Below are 21795 nucleotides of genomic sequence, written 5' to 3'. Positions count from 1 at the left end.
CAGATGCTTTCATTTATCTTTGCAACTTGAAAACTTGTAGCATTACAGGAGCATTGGAAACAAGACATGAAATGCATGTTGAGATAATTCAAAGGGGATTTAAAAAGGGAGTTCCCTGTGGGAAACATGCTGGTAGAAATGTATACAGGATGTGGCTTTCATGGAGATGCTGCCAAGTTTTTGACAGGCTATCAGTTTGAAATACAATTACTTGGATTGTGAAGCTTTCAGGATATGTAGAATGTGGGAAAAGGATTGCTATTTTTTCTATTTCTTTGAAAAAGACAAGAGGGAAAGAAGGGGGGGCAACAGAAGACACAATGTGGACTCCGAAAATGGAGATACTGGAACTCAAAGACTCAAAAACTCTGTATCACCAGACAAAATTTTGCTGAGAAAGGATCAAAAGCCTTCTGACAGTCTTACTTTCAATCAGCAGAACATCAACAACTTGGTGGGATTAAAGGCCACTGGTTCCTATTCTTCAAGTACAGCTCCAATGCAAGTTGACATGCAGTGTATGGATAGGCTTTGGCCACACAGTCAGATGGATGGAATACTTGCCAACAGATCTGATCTGAACATAGCAATGATCCAACTGGCTCAATTCCAGGGTGTGGTCTCTCAGCAGGTTTCACAAGAATTTCAAGAGAGGTACAATGAGGAGGTCTCTTTACAGCCTACTTTGTTGTACAGTGACTCAATACAAATAATGTCTCCAGCACTGCTACAGGGAAATACTTTCATTAACTTCCCTTATTTTGCTGGTCTTCTGTCCATCTCAGGTGGACACCCAACATTTCCTTCAATTTTAATACCATTCGTTGCTTCAAATGGGTTGGCGTATGCTAATGTTGCAGTTCTAAAACTCCAACAGGCTCAAGATCTTGGCCATCTGCAGTTTACTCAGCAGGCTCTCTCCTAGATGCGAGGTGTGGTGCAACAAGGATTGGCAGCATTTGAAAGTGAGAATTACATGTTTACAGGTTTTTTTTAAGGGACCTTCGCCAGCAGGACCTGATAGAAAAGGGGCCGCTTTTCAACGGCCTATTCTGGAAGGACCGAAGGCCTGGGGGAGAAAAAGCATTACGAGAAGAGAATCGGGGGCTCTAGGATGTGAATTCAACAGAGATAGATGGATTTTTTTTATTCTCAGTCGACGAGGGGATCGATTCTGCTACAGCGACTACTGCACTTGAAAATTGATATCACCTAAAAGCAATACAATCTGCCCACTATCCACTGAGATGTTTTTGAAATCAACCTTCTTCCAAAAGAGCCATGGCCAGACAGAATCACAGATATAGTTATCAGTACCCACGTTGAAATTCTAGCTTAAGAATTCTTACACCAAGTCACTAATACAGATCGGAAGAATCCTGCTATTGGGATACTCAATGTTACGATTGTATATGGACTTTATTCGACAAGAAAAGAAAAAGCAAATCAAGTAATTGCTAGCCACAGAGCGAACCTAGCGGCAGCTAAACAATCTGACTCGTTCGTTATACTGGAAAAAAAAAAGAGTGCTCATGCTTTAGATAATGAATACACAGAAGAGGGCCTTTCAAATAGAAAAGGGGAATACAGCCAACAAAATCAGGAGCTCTGGCTTGTGCTTCAAGCTAAGAATAGAGAGAGTAGTTTTAGAAGAAAGACGCGCATCTTCTCATCTTCTGGAGATCAGGAGCTTGACAAGACGACACCACCATCCAAAAAGCTATGGAATGGAAACATGGTTGCTTTCCAGAATGTTGTCATATCCTTTGTGCACGCTGAATCAGCAAAAGAAGAAATAGATAAGGACACAAGATGAAGATTAAGGACAATTATGTAAAGACGCAACGAACAGTTGTTTGCCTTCCATGACTACTGAACTCAGCTCCTATCATTCATCCTTACTGACATAACATCTGCAAAAGCAAAGTCCAGAGAAAGAAGAATGAGAGGAATTCTTCATAACATCTGCTAAACAGTGAAAGAGTAATAGCTTGTCCTGTGTTTACGTCAAGGGCTTTCTATGCAGAGAGGAAGATAATTCCCACAGCAGAAAAACTGCTAACTCTTGAGGTTCAAGCACAAGACTCTGTCAAAACTTTCTTGGATGTTCTTTGCACAAGCTCTAAGGGTGAAGAGTTCTGTCAGACTGGATACCTCAAGAGAGAGTCACCAGACCTGAGAAGTATCACCTTTGTCAACAGATTTGTAAAGTTGCAGGCTGATGGATCTAATGTTGTACTAGAAGCCGATAAAGCAGGTCATTTTGCAAATGAATTCTCTTTCCTATATGCCAAAGTTGGAGATTTGTAGGTTGAGGACATTGAATCACTTCTCAATGATTACAAAGAATTAGATTTTGAAGTATCATGCTCTTTGTAAAGCAGTGAAGAGTATAACACGAGTGAAGCATGCCAATGGCAGCCCTTGCTAGAAATCTTATATGTATCTTTTGGTGCTAGAGAGCTTGATAGAGACAAACCTAGCCTTTTGCAGAGTCATAGAATCTAGCAATAAAGCATTGCTATAGAGTATGTTAAACTCGCGCAGGGTTTAATAACTGCTGATCAGAAACTAGTCTTTGATTACTGGAATTGGTGGTACCTGGATTTAATAGCTCAACAGGCTATGAACAGCAAGTTTGTTGAACAGATGCATGTTAAAACAGTAATCTTTGCATTCAATATGAAGAGTCTGGAGTTTACTATTGCATAGCCTGTTCTCACTTGATTAATCTTCTATCTTGGAATTTCTCAAGAACCTCTGTGGTCGCGACTTTGCTTTTCAAACCCTTCGACAAGGGAGTGGTCCATCATCTTGGGAGTGGCGGCTATAGAACATATTTGGAGGATTTGTAAGTTTTTTTTTTTTTGGTAATATCCTTTGTACTGACAGTCATGTTTCTAACAATTAGCATTTTGTTTTCTTTGCAGCACTCCATTACAAATCGCGATTCCGACCAGCCTTGAGACTCGATATGCAGAGAGGCACGGTCTCACTTCATTGATTGACCGATTGTATAGACGCGGCGGCCCTGTAAGTCACTTATCTTTCTTGTCTGTAGTTACCATGTTTAATTAGAATGCATTATTGTATGGTGGACTGATGTGTAGTTGTTTCTTTTTTTGCAGAGTCTGTTCGATGCTCCTTTGCGACGGGACGACCTTCGAAGGGCGAGGATATGTAGCTCGCCTTTGGATCCTTGGAGCTCACACACCTTTATTTTTTGGTCGCTTGATTTGTGTAAACATTTTCTATATATTAGTGATATCTTGTCATGATTGTACAAATCGCTTATTATGCGATCATGTATTTATTTCATGTATCAGTGTTATGATTTCAATATACTTTGTTTTTGTTTGCACAAGCATTGTACACAGTGCAGAAACTATTTTGTATGGCTCAAAAAAAGCACACAGTGCTATAGCTGCCCTGCCACAAAATTTTTTCCCCTTGTTATTGTCGCTATTAGCGTCACAAATTTACTGCTCGCGTTGTTATTGGCATCACTATTTTCATCGCATACCGTTGCTATCAACATCGATATCAGCATCCGTATTAGCATCGGTATCTGCAACGCTGATATCGACTGTTCTATGGGCGTCGCCAATAACGACGCTTTTTGCGACGACGGAATTTTAAAAAAAAAATATTTTTGTCACTTTTAACATTGGTATAAGGCATATATCTTGTAGTGACAAGGTAAACATGCATTAAGAAAAAGTAGCAAATCTTACTTAATCTAGGTGAATGAAATTGAAGTTAAGAAAAATAAGATGCATCCTAGGCATGCACAATTTCTTTCACAATTTTAAGATTGTTTTGTTGTTGGATTACCACTTGGTTTACCACCCATACGTCCTAAAGATCATAAAATAGACTTAATTCTAGGTCCTCAACCACCATGCAAAGCACCTTATCGGCATAATCAAATTGAACAGAAAGAAATTCAAACTCAAGTTGAAGAATTGTTAACCTAATGACTCATTAGGCCCAGTAATTCTCCATTTGGTGTACCTGTCATATTAGTTAAAAAGAAAAACAACACCTATAGTATGTGTATTGATTATTGTGCCCTAAATAAGATCATTATTAAGAATATATATATGATCCCTAGGGTAGACAATCTCATGGATAAACTACAAGGGGCTACAATATTTAGCAAAATAGATCTTAAATCTAGATACCATCAAGCACGATTGGACACATTTGACATTTTCAAAACTGCATTTAGAACTCAATTTTGACATTATCAATTCCTTGTTATGCCTTTTGGTTTAACTAATACACTAGCCACATTCAGCCGTATGATGAATCACATATTTTTGAAGCATCAGCATTGTGTCATTGTTTTCTTTGATGACATATTGGTTTTCAGTAAGAATGAGAACAAGCATTATGAACATTTATCTTTGGTTTTCAAATTATTGAAAGAGAATAAATTATATGCAAACCCAAAAAAGAGTGAATTTTTCCAAACCCAAATTGAATACTTAAGACATATTGTTTCATTTGAAGGTATTAAAGTTGATCCTAAAAAGATAGAAGCAATTTTGAATTGGCTGTAAAAATGTGCATGAATTACGTTTTTTCTCAAGTCTTGCTAGCTTTTATAGAAAATTTGTGAGAATTTTTTCGTTTCTTGCATTACCTTTGACAAAATTATTAAACAAATGAATTGTATATCATTGGTCTGAAAATCATCAAAAGTCTTTTGATTTACTAAAGCATGCCTGAACCCACGCTCTTGTATTGCAACTTCCTGACTTTAATAGACCATTTTTCTTACTAGTCACTGACACTAGTGGATCTAGAATAGGAGTTGTCCTTTAGTAAGATTCCCATCCCATAGCATACTCTAGCTACAAGCTTAAACCCTCTCAACTTAAGTATTCTACCTATAATAAGGAATTGCTAGCTATAGTACAAGCTTTATGTCAATGGAAACACTATTTAATGGGATCTGAACTCATGATTAAAACTGACCAATAAAGTATCAAACATCTCCTTAGTCAACCACAAATCTCTATCTGACATATTAAATGGGCTGCTTTTATTCAAAGTTTTCATCCACTTATCCAATATCAACCCGAAAAAGGAAATGTTATTGTCAATGGCTTGAGTAGAAGACCAACTATTCATAATATCTCTGTGATATCTTTTGATTCCCTTATCCCTATAAAAGATATCTATGATCAAGACCCCAGTTTTCAATCTTATTGGAATAAATTAATTGCCAATAACTGGATTTCAATTGATTCATTGTCATATGCTGATGGATTTATGTTTTATGAGAAAAGGTTATGTGTAACTGTTCCATTTAGATCATTTGTGTTGTACGAAATTCATTGTCTCCCATATCAATGCCATAGAGGTATTATTTCCACTTTATGTACATTGCTTGAAGAATTCTACTGGCCACAAATGAAATCATGATGTTTCTAACTTTGTACTTGAGTGTTTAATTTGTCAAATAGTTAAGCGACACCATGGTAAGCAGTATGGTTTGTTAATGCCTTTAGCAATTCTTGAAAGACCATGATAACATATTTCAATGGATTTTATTATTGGTTTGCCTAACACTCAAGCTAATCATGATATGATTTGGACTATTGTAGATCGGTTTAGCAAACATGCATATTTCATTCCATGTAAAAAAACATTAACTGCATCTCAAGCTCCTCAATTGTTTTTGAAAACTGTTTTTACTAACCATGGTTTATAAAAAATTATTATTTTTTATCGTGATTCTAGATTTTGCAATAAATTTTGGACTACTTTGTTTGCAAACTTAGGAACAAAGATTGATTTTTCATTTGCATTTCATCCTAAAACAAATGGATAGACAGAAGCTACAAACAATACAATCTTGGATCTTTTACGTGCATACACAATTTAAAAACCATGAACATGGGATACACACTTACATTTACTTCAGTTTACATACAATAACACTCCACATACAGCTACATGAAAAGCATCTTTTGAAATCATATATGGATATAGATTGCCTACACCTACTACTTCATTGTCAAACAAAGTTAAAGATGTTGATGATATTGCCAATATGCATGCTACTATTTTTTATGAAGTTAAAGATATGATTGAGAAAGCCCAACAATCATACACTAAACAAGCAAACAAGAAAAGAAAAGCTATGAATTTCACAATTGATGATTATGTTTGGTTACAAATTGAAAAGCGAAGACTACAAAGTGTTGAGAAACATCTTGTTGTAAAGTTAGCTCCTAGATTTTATGGACCTTTCAAAATCATTCACAAAATCAATGACAATGCCTTCAAATTAGAACTACCCCAACACTAGAAAATCCACAACACTTTTCGTATCAGTTTGTAACGACCTTTCAAAGGCCAATTACATGTCCACCCTGTTTATGAAAATCCTCCTTTGTTAGAAGAAGAAACTGAAATCCTTGAACCTGAAACTATTCGAGATACCAACTTTATGACCACTAGAACTGGCCGTAGATATTCTAGATATTTGGTGAAATTTAAAAATCATCTTGTTGAAGAGGTCTAATGAATGCATGCTTGTGACCTAAGAGCTTACCCCTCACTGCTCACTCCACATTGAGCTAATAGCAATTGAGGGCAATTGCTATCCCACCCCAGGGGTATGATGCTAGGAGGCATATTCAACAGTGGATTCCGTGAGCTTTTGCAGTGGATTCCATAAAATTATATTTATTTGATGGGGCTCCTACACAAGGTGGATTCCTTGTGTGAAAAGTTGATGGGGACGCCTGTCCTTTTTGGGTATCACATTAATTTTATGTGCAAGTGGATGATTTCATAGCGGGTGATTCTGCAAAATACATATTTAAATTAATAGACGTTTATGAGTTTAGAGTGCGCACTCGTATTAAATTAAGGTTAAGATAGAGGTCCAATCAATTTATTTATTTGGTAGCTAAAGACTGCTAGGTATTCACTTTTGTCAGTTTAATTTTATTATTTTCTAGTAATTGTGAATGCTTCAGTTGATGTGTAGAGTAAGCAAGTACAGTGGCGCTGGGAAGCACTGGGCGATAGCATATATTCAAGTCATTTAGAAGAAATTATCATTTTTTATAGGCGCACATCTCAGGTGTGGCACCAATATTTATTTTGATGCCCTTATTTATTAAAGTGCTTGACATATATTTACTATTTTGTATGCGCATGGGCACATGATTTAAATATTCATTATTGGTCATATCAATTGGGCACAGCCTGACTCTTCGGATGCCCAACCGCTTTATTCTTTATTTGGACAAAAGTAAACACAAAAGCTAAAGCATACTAATTGTAAATTTGGGCTATTTTTGAGCTTGAAGATGAATAAAATATTAAATACATGCTTTGTGGAGTGCTCACACAAGGCATAGGGAGAGATTGTACCCAATTGGTCTTTTTGCTTCATGTCGCGCAAGTCTGTTCTCTTGGATTTTAAGCAAAAAGTAGAGTTCTTTATTCTTGGGGACATTCCGGCACTCGCTACATACGCATACGACATCCGATTTGTGCACCAATATCAGTGTCAACCTAGCATTTTAGACCGCTTTCACTCATATCCACATTAGAGATGATAGTATATCCTTTATATACTGGAGTCATATTTGAACAATGGATATCTAAAAGTTTGTTTTGGAGTAAATTATTTTCTCTCTCATGTTGATATGGTATTTAAGGAAAAGCATAAGGTAGTTATCTAATCTGCTTGGAACCTTGCAAAGTGAAAAAGCTTGTAAACTAAGGGAAAAACCCTCCACTTTCCACCTAGTGTTCAAGAAAGTAAAGAGGTTATGGGAGAAAAGACCTAGAAGGATTATCTCAATAAGGTAAGGCTTAAATGCACTAATGAAAGTTTTTCTTCATGGTCTACCACGTATTGAAAATGGCCAATATCTCCCATTTGTCCAAACGTTTGCTTAAGCGAGCTCTTGCTAATTACTACTCTTTTCCCCTTTTACCATGGCTTCTACAAATGTTTTCACTCTACATCACACGGAGAGTTAGAGTGTCTCAAGGTACCCTTAGGAAAGTATGTTTCCTCAATTTAGTTCACATTTTTCCTACCAACTTTTAGGCCTTTCTAAATTTGTTCCGTGGAACATGTTGCCTATATAGGAATCCTAGCATCTCAAAACAAAGTGATCAACCAACTTGGACAAAGTTTCCTTCAGAATTTAAACTCGATAAAGTAATAAATTAAGCACTTTGGTGGCTTCATACCAAGTGTCAATCTAGTACTAGATACGATGAATGCACTAAATACATGTATACAAAGAGATAGTCGAGTGCTTCACTCGATATATGCTATAGAGCGTGTCTAATAGGTGAGAAGAAGAGGATTGTGAAGCTGAAGAATCAGCTCCTGCCGACCACGAATATTCAGGTTGAAGCATAAGGAAGACTAAGTGCGCTGTTGCTGCTGCAGTAGAATCAGCCATGGTAGCACTGATATGATTATGCAATAAGATAGCGCAGGCAGAAGATTGAATTATGAGACTGACACTTTGAATCGGCATATATATTACACACACTCACCCTCAAACTCTTACGCGCGCGCGCACACACTCTCTCTCCCTCTCTCATATTGAATATTCTATGTGGATATATCCTCGCAATGCTCACTTTCCGATCAACAAATCACACGTCGCCTCCGTTGGTTTCTGAAAATCTAGAGAATCGTCTAAGTTGTTGTAGAGAATCTGTTGTACTTTTTGGCGATTGGAAAGTTGAGTCCCAATTTCAGCTTTATTACATTTATTCCAATTTCCCCAAGCTCAGATCCTCCTTGAAGATTCTCACAATCCCCCTACGCTTGGGTGAGGTCTTCTAGGTCACATGAGTCTCAATTACCAATGGCGTTTCACCCCTTGTGATGGCTTTAGAAATTAGGCCCATAATACACGCATTTTGAGTTTCTCTCTTGTGTGAATTGGCTAGAAAGCCTTTGAAAGTTTGTTCATAAGAAACTATGCATATCATGGTTTGATAACATTAGATTGTGTCAATATATTGCACAAGTTGATTTTTAAAACATAAGTTGATGCATATCTATTATGCATACTTAGAAAGGGTTTCGCATGACATTCTGTCAATATTTTACACAAGTTGAAACCAACATGATTTTAATGTATGATTTGGTGTATATCTACACTAATTTATCTAGAAAATGTTTTAGAATGAGAGAAAACCCATCACTTGTGCATTATCTATTCATACACATGATTATGTAAGGAAATAACTGGGACAAAGGACTGACATGCTCACTTGATTGAGTGTAAGGCCCTTCCAAGTTATGATGTCTAGTAGAGCAATATACTTTGAATCATTTTAGAAGGCTTCTAGTTTGAACCATTTTGCAATGAAAATTGGCTCCATACATACCATGGAGACACAACATAAAAGTCCTCAGCCAATGGATATTGTGGAGTTCCTCTTGATTGTTATTTCGCTAGTCAAAGGATTTTGACCTACTTCGAACCAAACCTAGCAAAGTCATGGTTTGGATTGAATTTCCAAACCTACCCCATCTTTATCCATTCCTTAACTCTATAGCCTCTCATTTAGGCAAAGTCCTTACATAAAGATCATATAGCAACATAGATTCCCATTGGCACCTCCAAATACTCATAGCAATACATTTGAGAAAAATATCAAAACACCATGAAATTATCAAGAATGTCCTAAGCTACATCATCTGGAAACATGAGGCAAAGTAAGTAGAAATTCTAGCTTGTCCAGTGAAAGAAAAAAGCCCAAAAAAGGGAAGAATGGGAAAGGGAAAAATGATTTCCCTACTAGTTTCTCCAATGGACACCCCCCTACTAATGCTTATAACTAACTCTTAAGGAAAATTTCACAATCAATAGAAAATCCCACCCCCAATGTCTAATTAGTGGTCTTTCTTTGATAATGAAGTATTTGTAGACGACACCTAATATTTTCAAGAGATAGTGAGCTTAATCAATGAGTCTGAAAAATATTTGAATAATTATGACCTCATCATTTACCTAAGTGGCCAAGAGGACAAAAAGATGGATGTCAATTCACAATCCAAAGAGGAAAACCTCATTGTCCTCAATCCTCCTTTTAAAGCAGGCCAAAATCTGGTAGATAAGTTGATCAAGCCAAAAATTATTGAGGACACTTAAATTATACATATCACCCCACATCAATCGATAGGAGCATAACCAATGACAAGTGAAAGCTATCATGGATTGGTGGAAGCACATAGAGCCCCCACAATATCTCCAAGGATTGTAAGAATAAAAAACCTAAGAAATTAGATTAAAGATGTATAATCATGACTTATAACTCCACAATAACCATCTGAGTCATTCTCTCTCTAACCTACATGAGAGCGAGGAGTAGCACGTGTATCGCGAGCCGACCGTGGGCTCACTGTATCCATGTCTCTGTAGCATCCCCCAGAACCACTCCCTCCGTCTGGCCCAATTTTGAAGCATTGACCTCATCTACTGGAAACACAAGCATCAAAGCACACCGAAGTAGATCTAACAGAGCCGCTTGATAGTGTTTGAGACGGCTCTTGGTCTGCCATATCTCTGAATTGAGCCATCTAATCTGGAGACATATATATAAAGATCTCCTGTAGCTCCTCGTCGCTCATCCCTCGACTCATCATGTGGATCCAAATATCCACAAAGATCATCTGTACATATAAAAATTGATGTTAGCATAATCAATATAAATTAAGCAAAGTACGATAATATAAATCTTCAAAAAATGATCTTACTTAAAACACATATCTTATGTACCCTTATAAGCAATTCCTCAATGAATTGAGTAGGTGGATGCTCCAAGTATGAAGTATCCTATGGTCCCATGTAAATCTCCTGACACAGCTACGCATACATTGGAAGTTCAATACACAAGTCACCACAAAAGGATGAGTCGACCTCGTTCTCAAAGAATTCTTGGACTCTTGTATTTCCATCACTGTTACCAGATTTAGACTCCTCTACATGCTCCAAGCTTTCGGTGACCTCCACTCGCAATATCAACCTCTCTATTTGCATACTATCCTTATCTATGCTAGAAACATTGCTTTAATCATATACTCTCGCACTTTGGGGAGCTAAAGGTAAAGTAAACCACCATCCAAGTTGTCGGGGGGTTGGATAGAAAATTACCTATTCAAAATCACATATAAGAGAGATTTAACTTTTGTGGCATGTACCATGTCATAATAAAATTTTAAAAAGCATGAGTTCATGCACCTGTTCAGAATGGGCCGGCAATACGAATGTGTTGCGCAAATCCATCCATCTTTTTTCAGAATCTATTTCGAGAAATCTAGATGGATCTCATCGAACTATTGCTACAGCTCTTGCAAGTACCACTTTGAACCATTACACATTGAATAGGATCATGAAGAAGCTACGGTAATCCACCATGATAGTGCTTTGCAAGTTTCCAAAATACTCCATATCATCTATAATGGTGTTTGGATCTGTTGCTCGTTGTCGGCTCTCTTGCTCAAACTTTGCCATGATATCATAATTTGTTGTGAAGCACATTTTTTCGGTACACTCCACGTGAAAATGTCATTTGTCCGACCACGCTGCACTGTATATTTTGTATTGTACATTGAAACAGTCAATTAGTTGTCGCATATAAAATCTAGATGCAAAAAATCCTAAACACATTGTCACCTTTAGACTATATCTCCTCGAGAATTCCCACTCCTCAACTAAGACCTGTGCCCCTTTGCGAGATGCTACAGTCAATGCTCCATGCAGCCATCGCGTTGACATAAACTGGGCATATTCTCTATGCCCTAGGGCTATTAAATCTGTTGATGGCATGTACTACGTCAAATTTCAAATCGCACTTCTTCCCAATCTTTCGTGGCTTGCTTGTACCTAGCAAGCCAGGTCTCCATGGAGGCATGGTGTAACATACAAAAACAATTCACTTTCTCCTCCATTGTAGCATCAATTCTTTTTTCAATCCCATTTCCAACCACCACATCTCCGGTCATTCTATCATCGTCCTTTAGCAACCATAGCATACTGTTATCTGAATCCATCATTGGTAGCCACTCTAAAATATGCATTAACGTCTCAGACACTAACCAATCTTCAGCCATGCTACCTTTTGTCCAAGCTCGTTGTCGCACAAAGCCTTTCAGGGTTTTTATAAAGCACTTTAAGAAGAACATCCATTGCATATGGACATGTCCAGGAATCTCCACTTCATCTACAAGATGTACCAGAAGGTGGGCTTGTATTGTGAGCAAGATAGCGGGCAAGTACTTCTCAAAGAGGGCAGACCGTCTCCACTACTCCCCGCCTTGCGGATTCAATAGAGGATATATTGATCTCGTTCTGTGAGATCCATTGCACTAGATTTGACAACCTATAAATTGCCCCTCGTATTTCTAGAGTAAGGCATCCTATGACCACGATCAGTAGTACAAACTGCCACAAATGAAGAAGCATTACCAATAATGACTATACTCAAAATAGCAAAACACATGCCACTTACAATCCATTCATAGTACAAACCTAACATATCTTATGCCAATTATAGGATTTTAGCCCTAATAATTGGTTATCTTTAGAAAATGTGGACCTAAGAGGACACATCATACTCGTCAAAGTGCGGATAGACTTGAGAATTTACTTCACAAGGCTCTCTTCTTTAGTGGACAAAACCCAAGGAGCGCGAGGTAGCTGCAAGCGACCATTAGCACTCGACTGTGGCCAAAGCGCCTCCATCTTGTCTGCCTCCTTTAAATCCATTTGTGCCCCTATTGTGTCTCTCTTTCCTATGATTTGGTCCTATAGTAAATTGCCCACATTCTTGAAAATATGCATGGGATCCAACAAGTCGTTGATCTATACGTGGGTCCAATACGACAACTCGTAGAAAACTGAGAACTGTCACATTCCATTTGGATGTGACATGGTGTGGATCATTTTTTACTCGTACTAGCTTTGGGCATTTATTCATGCTGGAGGTCATCTAAGAAAACCTTTCCTCAATTCATGAACCTCATGCAAGAAAATGGCATGTCCTTGATATACTATCTTCTTCATGGTTCATGACCCACACAATGGACATGCATGATAACCTGACGTAACCAGACCTGCCCCAATACCTCTATTGAGTGAATACAAACTTGAACGAGCTATGATAGATATTACCAATGAGAACGGAAGCCTATTTACTTGAGAACTCCTTGAATCCCGAAAAGTCATGTGTGGCCCACATGAGAATGGCTCGAATATTGGCGAATCGTCGACCATCACGCTTGCTCATATCTTCCATTGTGACCCCCTCCTCGCACAAAATATCAAGCTCATCAACTAATGGACAAAGATACACATCCATATTCTTGACTTTGTAGTGGTCGGGAATGAGCAAGCTAAGAATGAGGTGTCCTTTCTTCGTAGCAAGCCATGGAGGGATGTTGTAGTTAACAAGGACTACAGGCTACATACTATAAGAAGTTGAGCGTAGACCGAATGGATTCACACCAACCATATCAAGACCGAGTCGAAGATTCCTTGGCTCTCGAAAAAAGCTTGGAAAGGTAGAGTCAATGTGGCTCCATGCACATAAACCCATTGATATTCGTTGGACTCCACTATTTGATTTTGAATTTCTTTCTGTTCAATTTGGTTATGCTTATATGATGCTTTACATGGTGCTTGTGTACCAGGAATTATATCTATTTTGTGATCTTCAGGTCATAAAGGTGGTAGTCCAGGTGGTAAATCATCAGCAAAACAATCTTTAAATTGAGCAAGAAATTGTGTATGCCTAGGATGCAATTATTTTTCTTTAGCTTGAAGTTCATTCACCCATATTTAATAAGATTTTCTACTTTTACGTAATGCACGTTTAGCCTGAGTATGAGTAAGCAGTGGAAAATTATTAGGATCGTGCATACCATGCAATGTGATTTATTTTCCTTGAAATTAAATTTTAATTGAATGCGTAGAATAATCTATGTCAGGATTATACTGATGACGCCAAGGCATTCCTAAGATAATGTCACTAGACTGTAAAGGTACAACTAGGAAATTTCTACGTTCAATATATTGTCCAATTTTAATTTCTAAATTATGCACTTCTTGTGTTTCATTATATCTTGTGCCTAGAAATGTAGCTTTAATGCGATAATGTGTAGAAAAAGTTTGTAAATTCAATTCTTTCACTAACTTTGCAGAAATAAAGTCATGTGTGCTACCATCATCATGTAAAATAATATTTTCTTTACCATGCACAAAACATTTCATTGTCAATAAACAATGTGGAGTTGGCATACTTGGCAAAGTATTAGAAGTAATACCAATGTCGTCATTATCTTCCGTAAAGTCAGGCATTTCCTCACGTTCTTCTTCTTCCATTGCTCCAAGATAATTGATATGGACAGGTGGCTTTTTCGATTGGCAATTGGCTGCTAGATGTCCAAGTTGATGGCATTTGTAACAAACTATGGGTTTGGCTTTAGATACATTGTTGGTAATGGCAGGAAGTCTAGGAATATTGGGATTTTGTTGTGAGGATGGCTTAGGGTTTGGATTGGTATTTGATGGCAAAGCAAGTGGTCGTGTCCAAGACTTACGGAATGAAGATGGAAGAAAACGACTTTGATTGAATCTTCTAGAATTTGAATTGAATTGTTTGGAATCATAGTAACCATTAGCTTGAAATTGTTATGGAAGCTTTTCTCTTCCTCGAATCTTGTCTTCAGTGTCATGAGCCAAGGAAATTGCATCTTCAAGGATTGTTGGCTTGAACATATTGACTTCAGCATAATAATGTCGAAGTAGGCCACACATAAACTTGCGTTTGTGAGTCGCTTCAGGTACATCTTCGAGCATGCGTAGTTGCAGTAGGGCATTCCAAAAACGTTCAGTGTATTGGGAAATAGGTTTGCGATCTCTTTGTTGTAGAAGATCCCATTGCTTTATGGCTTTTTCATGGAACTGGAGAGGAAGGAAATTCAGCAAAAACTTCTTTTGGAAACTCTCCCATGTGGTAGGGCAATCAGCGCTCTTGCGGACCACAGCCTACCATAGAGATGCTCGATCAACTAAATGGTTAGTGACACATTTAATTTTGTCTTTCTCAGCATATGTCTCTTCATGGAAGTAATCATCAAATTGACTGATAAATGCAAGTACAATCTTTCCATCTCATGAACCATTGAAAGTACAAAATTTGAAGTTTCTTTTACTTATCTTTGTTTCTTTGCGGATGGATTGGACTTCAAGTGTCGCATCGATGGCATGTTGTATAATATCTTCGGGTTGCGGTCCATCTTTGTCGGTGGTAGATTGTTGCAAATTAGCCAATTGAACTTGCAAAGCTTGTCGGGCTCTTCATTTTTCATCAAGCTGCATCATAATCAAATCCAACTTTTGTTCCATCATTGGTTTGGGTAATTCACCTTCAGGCCATAAGATCGTCCATATTTTGTTTAGTCATCCTGCAAAATCCAAAAGACCTCACACTCTCGAAATCTTGCTAGCGGGATGAGCGTAGCTCAAAGGCGGGTATACAAGGATTATATATTTTTTTGTTTGGCTTTTATGGTCTTTGTCTTTTGCATTTGCGGTGTTTGTTGTCTTCGTAGAAACTGCGTATGACCTTCTGCGTTTGTTGAAACTGGTTCAGCAAGTCTGCAAATAGGAACAAGGTCTTCTAGAGAGCAATAAATGGTTTCTGTTCTTCTGCGTGTGAACAACCTTTATGGGAGTGGTTGAAGTAAGTCTTTTATGACTTCTGTGACTTACCGAACTTGGAGATTGCTTACTAGACTTGGAAGACTTAGTAGATTTAAGAGCTTAAGTAACTAATCTTAGTTGAATCTGAATTGTCGACGATTTAGGAGGGGGGGGTTTTTTTCGCCGCCGATTCAGACGTCAAGATGCCGCTGCCGCCAGTCGTCAAATTCTTTATTTAAAGCTTTTATAAGCTTCTTATAAAGCTTATTACTAAGCTTAATAAACTTTGAAGTAAAACTCTTAAGCTTTTTAGCTATGGAAGAGGAGTTTTCTTATCTGTTGACAAACGACTTGAAGAAGAAGATGTCCAAGTGGTCCTCCCTCCTCATGCCGGTCCTTCGCGATCAGAGAGTGCAAAAGGGGGTTCTTGACTACCAGGAACACACAGGTATCGATCGTTTGTGATGAGACTGACTGTAGAGCTCGATCGTTCTAGGAGCTTTGCCTTCGCGCAAGATGGTAAGCGATTGGAAGCTCTCAATCTTAGCTTCGCTCTGATACCACTGGTGCATAGATCCGATGTCGTAAGCACACGTAGTGAGTGTCAGAAGTCTCCAAGAACAAAAGAACTCTACTTTTTGCACACAAATCAATGTAGAAAGCTTGCACGACATGAACAAGAGACTAATTGGGTGCCATCTCCCCCCATGTCTTGTGTGAGTGCTCCACAAAGCATGTATTTCATATATTAATCATCTTCAAGCTCAAATAATAGCCCAAATTACAAAATAGCACGCTTTAGCTTTTGAGTTTGCTTTTGTGCCAAATAAAGAATTAAAGCTAATGGGCACCCAAGAAGTCAGGCGTACCCAAATATAATGTCCAAATACAAATATCTAAATCCGCACCCATGCCCATACAAAAATAATAAATAAATATCAAGTGCCTTGATAAATAAGTGCGACAAAATATAGGCGCCATGCCTAAGACACGTGCCCATCAAAATATTGACGATAAATTTGAATACACGCTATCCTCCAATGCTTTCCACTGCCACTGCTGCTATCTCTACACATCAACTGAAGCATTCACAATCGTTAGTAAAATAATACAATTAAACCGAAAAAAGTGAATATCTAGTATTCTTCAGCTACATAAATAAATTGGTTAGAAATCAATCCTAACCTTAATTTATCACGAGTGTGCATTCTAAACTCATAAACGTTTATTAATTTAAATATGTATTTTGTGGAATCACCTGTACACACTAAATTAACAAAATGCCCGAAAAGGATAGGCGTCCCCATTGACTTCTCGCACAAAGAATCCACTTTGTGTATGAGCCCCGGTAATAAAAGTTTACGGAATCCACCGTAAAACCTCACAAAATCCACCTTGGCACAGAATCCACTGTGGAATATGCCTCCTGGCATCAATTTAGGGCAACGAGTTATTATCAAGAACATACTCTTCATCTTCATCTTCAGCTTCCATGGCTTTCTCCTCCCTTGTCGCCTGTTTTCTATCTTTCTCTCTCCTCTTCTAGTTTTTCTTTCTCTTATTTCTTCTCTCTTTCTCTCTCTTCAACTCATTCTCCTCTCTCCTCTTAGCTTCAATTATTACACTTAGAGTAGTTCTCATGAACACACATAAGAACATGGTTATATATGCACTTAGGAACAATTGTAAGCACAATATCAAGTGGAATATAAAAACCCTTGAAATATATATGCGTCTACCATTCTGACTAAACATGCATTGATAATCAAAAATTTCAATGTGTTTATGGGTGTTTCTTTTTATTTTTTCTCAGGATGCTACAAGTTGTATCAGATTATGGAGAAGTATCTACATGAGGGAATCATATGATTTGTAAGTTATAAAGCATTATATATTGCCAACATGGTAGTTTGATGGCGGTGAAATTGAGGATTACTGTAGGAGGGGGAAAATAAGGTAGGGATCTTATGGCCATGTAAAAAAGTTACAAAAATTTCAACAAATTTTGGATACCTATGTACTATTGTGTGTAGTATATTCATGTTCTATATATTGTAGTACTCTCACTCATGGGGCTTTATACAATTCATGAGTAATGATGGGGACATCATTTTGGAGAGTTATGTTGCTTCACTCTCCTTTTCTTTGAAGACCATCTTTCATTCTTTCTTAGAGAGGTATGTAACCATTACATGCATTACTGATTTGGCTTCCTCCCTTATAATGAGCTTCTTTCGGGTATCTATGTGCAAGACAAGTGATTTTTTTAGTGCAAAAACATCATCCAATTTAAAATTGTTAAAGACACATTCATTCCTTGCCAGAAAAAGGTACCAAAGATAAACACCTCTAATTATAGTCTAGAGAACTAGGGAACAACTCTTGGCCTGCCCAAGAAAAATTTCTTTCTCTAAGAGTATGGAAGAGGGTGGAGGGAGGACATAATTCGATATATCTCTTTAAGGAATGATGAGGAAGGGATTAAATTTGAGTATTGCACCTACAATATCCTTCATCACCTCTACCAATTTTAGTTTCTTTTTCATTACTCCACGTAGCTCCATGAAGAATTAACCAGAGAAGGAAAGAGTGTTTGGGAGGAGAGTTACCGACCATATTTCTTCAAATATATAATAATGTCAAATTCCTCTATGTTTTCTTGCCAAGATTCCCAAAAGACTTTGATCAGCTCAAAGGACTTCCTTGCTTTAATTTTGAGTTGGGCAAAATCATATTAGTTTTTGACTACCAAGGATACAGGTAGTGGTTAAGAAGTATTGCCTATGCTTCATCTTGTTAAATCTATCACTTGGCTACTAACTTAGTAGGTTGTCAGTCAATGTCTAGGATTCCAAGTCCTTTATTGTTTCTAAGGTACAGGTTCTCTATGCTACTTTAGAAAGCTTATACTTGTTAAAGTCTCCACTTCATAAGAAATTAAGGCATAGTGAGTCCATGTGTTGAAGGCATGCATTTTGGGTTCTTAGCATGCAACAAATATGTCCACATTAGATAGATGAAGTGATGAAGAGCCATTCTCCTAGAGGCTAGTCCTATTTGAAAGCCTTTCCACCTATCTAATTTTTCACGTAACTTGTCCATCATCCATTTTCATCTTTGTTTGAAAGTAGCTGCGAGCTCTTTTCCTAACCATGAGCTCGTAAAAAAGTATTGTAGGGACTTTGCCTCTAGAAATTCTTTTTTAAAGAGCTTTTTATTTCCTTCAACACTAAGAGTGGATATCTTCTCTTCCTTTGTGAACTTCAGCTTCTAGGTCTACTACCTCATTATAGATTGTTTGATATATCTCTCTCCTAATCTTGGATGATCTCATTTTGCTGTTTTTAAGTGTTGGATATCTCCAATGGCCTTATTCTAAGCAATGACGGGGTGTTTACTGGGGTAAAGTGGATGGCCCATATTTTTGAAGTCTCAGCCCTCACATAGCTCATTTCAATAGAGTTTGGTTGATGTAAAACCACACATAGTGTATTCTTTGTGTGGAGTTGGAACATTTAGTAGGATTCATTTATTGTGCAAAATTAGAATAATATGGAAGGTTCTAGCGTTAGCTTCTATGTAGGTGGTTTGAAGCTATAGAAAAATGTAGAACCTCTCTAATATAGTTTCTCTTAGAAATATGTGTGTTAGTTATTGGACTATGTGCAATTGGCATGAAAGCAAATTTTTGGAGCCGATTTAATGGGCAAAAAGACTTTAGGAGGCACAAAAGAGTAAATTTTCATGGAAAATGGAATGGTTGTGAATCAAGGCTCAAGTGGAGTTTTGTACATGCACTTCAACAACACGAATGTAATGAAGCAAATTATCCACATTAGAGTTTAAGCCTATTTCAAGAATAGAACTTTGTAAATACTTGAGCCTAGAAGAGAGGACTTAGGTTTTAGTATGAAAGGACAATAAGTGCTAATCTAGCATTATTCATTGGCATTATAAAAAATTTCATCCTTCTTGTCTATCATATTTTTCTTATACTTGGATAACAGTCCATGGCTACATTGTGCTATGGTAATGGAAGTTGTTCCATGGCATGGCCATGCTGGAATATTGGTTTAGTTCATTTCTTGTCATTTGTAGCTTAGAGTATTTTTTATTTTCTAGTTCATTTTCATTGTTAGATTGGTCCTTCTTTACATTGGTATTAGAGCATTAGTTTAGATCCTGTCAGAAGTCATTTTCATGCAATAGATTTAGTTATAGTGACTAGGAAGTGAAAACCATAGTTAAAATTTAGTCATAAGAGTTAGTTCTTCCATAACCATGGTTTGACAAGGAGATCTCTCACAAATCGTGACTAAGCTAGAGGTTCTTGGCATGAACCAATGGTGGACAATGGCGGGCTCCAACCAATTTGGCAACTTGTGTCCAAGTTTTGGACCAAAAATTGGGGTAAGTTGGAGAAAATGAAGGTTACAATACTTAGTTTGGTTCAAACTTGAGTTACTTTTCAAGAACAAGGGTTTCTTCCCTTTCCCTTCAAGCTTCTCTCAAGAATCCATGGCCAAAGGCTAAGCAAGATCTTTTGCCTCTGACTTCTATCATGCAAAAGGACTCCATAGCCTTGTTCTCCATCTCATGAGCTTCAAGTAGAATGGTTACTTGGCTCTATTAGCCTTCTTTTTGTTCTCTTCAAAACATGGACAGCATCAGTGTGATTTGCGCCAACACCATACTCCTATACATCACGTCCAAAATATGAGCTATGGAGCTCAAATCACTTATGATTCATGCTTTGAAGCACTTGACAAGTGATCTCCTTTAAGTTATGGCAAGATTTCTCTCTTTTGTGGACTCTCCTCTCTCCCATGGAAGCATGTTATTGATAGTTTTGGACATCAAATCAAAATCTGTGATTTCTTGAAGCAAATGAATAGAGTATTAGTGGCAAAGCACTCTTGGAGCTTGCTTATGTACATGGCTTTAATCCATTGTCAACATTGCAGCAACATGGAAGCATCCATGGGCTTATTCTGATCTATGGAAGCTTTGGATAGCTTGTATCTTCAATGTCAATAAAATTCTTAGTTCTCTTGCCATGTATTGGAGTTATTCTCTACTACCTTCCAAGTTCTTCATCAAATAGAAGAAGATTATTCCTTCATTAACCATTCTTGAAGAATGGAGAAACAATGGAGTCCATATGAAGCTGGGAGCTTATGCTACATTGAAGCTTGCTGAAATTGGAATTTTTGTGGATCTTTATAACTGAAGACAATTTATTTTTGTGTGAGGACTCTACGTCAACTACATTCATCAATCACTGGCATATGAGGTACTTTAAATCATCTTTAATCTCTCCCTTCTAAATCCAATTGCTGAGCTAATCCAATTGATGAATGAGGGATTCAAATGATTCAGAATTCCAATTATTCTCTTAAAAGCACTTCATGAATAATCCATTTAGCAATCCTAGTGATTAAATTCTGATTGATCACCTGCATTCATTGAAAATAACCACTTCCAATGCTTCAAATTCTCACCCATTCTTCTCTAACCTGACATTGAATTGTTTGACTTTTGTCTCCTTGCCTTGCTTAATAAGCAATCCCCCCAACTCCCACTCTCAAATATGGTGTTAAGATCTCAAATATGGTGTTAATATTTAGCCACTTGGTCAATTCTTTACTCCTTATTTGAAAGTGGAACTTGGGAGATTCCCAAATTCTCTAATATGGTATTAGTTACAAATGAATCCTCTGTTTGAAAGCCCTCTAGCTTCTGAAATAAATCATTGTTATGTTTTGATAAAAGATAGTTATCCAATCTTAGGACATCCATTCCTACAATCAAGTTAAGTGTATAATTTAAAAATCTATTATAATCATTACCAATGAACCTTATGAATGAAAAGCTATTATAAAAAGGTGGAGTGCCATTTTTGCTAGGATCTTTGGAATATAGCCTACCATCTAACCAAAGATCAAGATTCACCTTTCCTTCAAATATGAGTATATGTTTCATAGAATTTTGTAATAGTAATGGGTTTTGTTCTCTTCCTTATTGGTTCATACTCACTATCCAACTCAATATGAAGATGATAGAGAAGTCTTTTATTGGAGTT

This window comes from Lygodium microphyllum, chromosome 15, assembly GCF_053477565.2.
Source record: "Lygodium microphyllum isolate KBCC chromosome 15, Lygodium_microphyllum_v1.1.10, whole genome shotgun sequence".
Taxonomy (NCBI): Eukaryota; Viridiplantae; Streptophyta; class Polypodiopsida; order Schizaeales; family Lygodiaceae; genus Lygodium; species Lygodium microphyllum.
Note: the sequence above shows the minus strand (reverse complement) of the source record.